The sequence below is a fragment of the Crocuta crocuta genome, unplaced genomic scaffold (genome assembly GCF_008692635.1).
Source record: "Crocuta crocuta isolate KB4526 unplaced genomic scaffold, BGI_CrCroc_1.0 scaffold692, whole genome shotgun sequence".
NCBI classification, from domain to species: Eukaryota; Metazoa; Chordata; class Mammalia; order Carnivora; family Hyaenidae; genus Crocuta; species Crocuta crocuta.
The window spans coordinates 960,524-963,510 of NW_027532877.1; the positions used below are offsets into that span (position 1 = coordinate 960,524).

A 2,987-nucleotide genomic window follows, 5' to 3' on the forward strand; every position below is an offset into this window, starting at 1 on the left:
TGCCCTAGGTGAGGAGGCACAGCCAGGTCCCAGCCAGCAGGTGCACGCTTGCCGAGCGTGAGCGCAGGGCACGTTCCTTCCAGGGCTGCCTGCCCCGCCGGGGGGGTTGCTGTTGGGGGCCTCGGGACATTGGCGGACCCCCCCCCCCAACGACTGCCAGGGGCAGTGGTTCATTACGCTGTGTTCATGCACCTCCTACTGAGCTTTGAGAGGTGGCCTCTTAGAGCCCTAGAACTTCCGATGAGTCCCTTAGTCCTTCTAAGCCTCAGCTGCCTCTTGCCACAAAGGACTTGGTAGGGCGTAAATGAGATCGGGGTGGACATTGCTCAGGCACACCTTGGTGCCTAATAAGTGCTCATTAAACATTAGCTGGGCACCCTAAACCCTTTGGGTCCAGTCTCTATCTCATCTACTCCTCCTATACGCTTCGTGTAAATCCTATACATTTACTCAAAGTGTATGTTTTCGAGTATTTCGAGGTATCTATCTATCTATTCTTACACGACTACCTAGCATCTATGAAGCTCCGTCTCTGTAGTGTTACTCTGGTCCAGTCCTGTTCGCAGCTCAGCCCGACGGCCCATTTCCTGCCCTCTTCCAGGTTGACCCTGAGGTGAGAGGCTTCCTCACGCTTCCCGTTCAAAACCTCATGTCCCTGTGGGCCCCTTGCCCGGACCCGGGATCTCAAAACTGTAAGCGATCCCAGAGATACGAGGGTGCGGCCTTCCTCTCCTCACACAGGAGCCAGGGTCCCCGCTGGGCTCAGACACCAGCTATCCCGAATTCAAATCCGGGACCTTTTCATCACCACCCCCGCCCGTGCCCTGGGTCTCCTCCAACCTGCCGAGCGGAGGGAAAGTTTCTCAGCTCAACTGAGGAAAAAGGGTCAGTGGACAATGAAGGAGCGTTACTGGGAGCCTTGGGCTCTGTGAGGCTGGGCGGCCTGCGGGGGGACTTCAGCCCCCGGGTGGGGTGAAGGCTTCTGGGCCCTCGGTGCCGGTGCCGCTGCGTGTGGCTGACGTCCCCACTCCCAGGCCCAGACTTGGAATCAGCGACAGGAGCCCACCGTCCCCTTCCCCAGTCCTGTGGGGCCCTGCACCCGGCCTGACGACTTGGGGGTGGGGGTGGGGAGGGGAGGGGTGATGGAGCAGGACGCTAACAGGGAAGAGTCGGGGAGAGCAGGAGGGAGGGGACGCTTGGGGAGGAGGGAGAAGGGCACATCAGAAAGAGAAAGCCGGGCAGACACTGAGAGACGGACAGAGCTCCTTGGACACCTGGAGGGGTGAGGGGAGACCTGGAGGAGAGCGGAGGTGAAGGCGGACCCAGGCAGTGGTGAGGCCAGCACCCAGGGCGGGAGGCGGGGTGGAGACGGAAGAACACGGGGAAAAGCAGGCAGTGAAGACCAAGTGCAGAGACACAGAGGCACAGAGATAAACAGACAAGGAGACAGCAGCCTCCTGTCGAAATGTGGGGACCTCGGGAGGCTCATGGGGGGACGGCGGCCCCCAGGGAGTGCACACACAGCCCGGCCCCGCCCCGCCGCCCTCCCGCTCTATTACGTGATCTAGTCCCGCATAAATGCCTCCATTCAATCGTGATTGAGCTGCTCCAAATGACCAGATCCCGAAGTGGCCTCCGGCCCTCAGGGAATATGGTTTTCAACCCCATCTAAAGCATCAGATACCAGCAACGTCGCAGATAAGTTATCATTCATTAGGGGTTTCCAAGGCCCCCCCTACAAGTGGCCTTCAGGGTGGGGGTGGGGAGCGTGGGGCGGCGGAGAGCCTGGGAGCCAGCGGGGTGCGGGGAGGCGCTGCCTTTCCGCGCTCTGCAAGTGGCCTGGCCTAAAAGCCCCTTTCCTGCCTGGCTCGTGGTGGCTCAAACCCACAGTGGGGAGGGTATGGTCAGTGGGATCTCCTTGGCCAAGAAGAGGAAGCATCCCCTACTCCCCACCCTTCCCGGTCCTCCTCCAGATTCCCAGAGTGCATTTGGCGAGATGGAGAGGGGAGCAGCGTATTGTTCTAGAGTCCCGCTCTCTCGCTCACTCTCCCGAGAGGGATGGGGTGCCCCTGCTGCCTGTGGGAGGGCAGATCCTTGCTCAGTGGGGGTGGGAGGCTGCTGAGAGGCGCAGAAGTGTTCCTACTACAGAGGAGGCTGGTTAAGGTGAAAGTCTCCTCAACTCCAAGCAGAACAAATAAGCCCCGAGTTCCTCTTCCTTACCGGCCTCCCAGTCTCTTTAAAGAACATTTTCAAGGCAGCAACTAAAAGGATTTCTTTTCCTTTTTCTCCCCTCCCCTCCCTTCCCCTCCCTTCTTTTTTGTTGCAAAGGCTTGTGTTTGCTTTGCTTTAACAAACAGCTGATCGAGTTTGCTGTAAGGAGCTAAAAAAAAATGTACCCACAGGGCAGGCCAAGCATTAACTGTGAGCATGCATATTCGTGTGTGTGTGTGTGTGTGTGTGTGTGTGTGTGTGTTTAGGCCTCTTGAGCGGGCTTGCAGTAATAAATGGGACCTGCTTCAGGTGCAGAAAGCTGGGAGGGGTGGGGGAAGGAATGCACGGACAGATTTACACCTGTCCCTACAGCTGCCATCAACAACACTTACAGCCTCCAGAAGTGACCCTTGGTGCCGACTTGTCTGGAAGCCATCAGGGCTAGTTTTGAAGCAGGAATCCTCAAGTGGACCAGAGGGCGAGCTTTGCCCACCCCCCGCCCCCCTCCGTTGCTGTCCTCAAGTGCTGCCCAGTGGAGCAGTCTGGCTGCCTGGGTAGCCCATCAGCTCCTCCCTCCCCATTTCCTCTGTCAGACAAATACCATCATTGACTTTCAGCTGCCTTTGGTCCCGCCGCCTAATGAAGGCTGCGCAGGGTGGGGGTCGGGGGGTGCAGCCAGCGCATCACAGCCGCCCTCCACCCTCCTCCCAGGAGCTGCTGGGTCTGGACCCAGGAATCTGCGTGGGATTTCTCTCTCCACCCTCCAGCCAGTTTCT

At 58.7% G+C, this 2,987-nt stretch overlaps 1 long non-coding RNA gene across 15 annotated transcripts in view; it reads left to right on the forward strand.

Annotated features, from left to right (window-relative positions):
- LOC144216320 (uncharacterized) overlaps window positions 1-383 on the forward strand; it is a 15,614-nt gene extending 15,231 nt beyond the window's left edge. For all 15 annotated transcript variants that reach the window (XR_013330637.1, XR_013330638.1, XR_013330634.1 and 12 more), the window contains one exon: window positions 9-383. This is a non-coding gene — a long non-coding RNA (uncharacterized LOC144216320). The remainder of the gene's footprint in view (window positions 1-8) is intronic.
- Window positions 384-2,987: the final 2,604 nt, after the last annotated feature.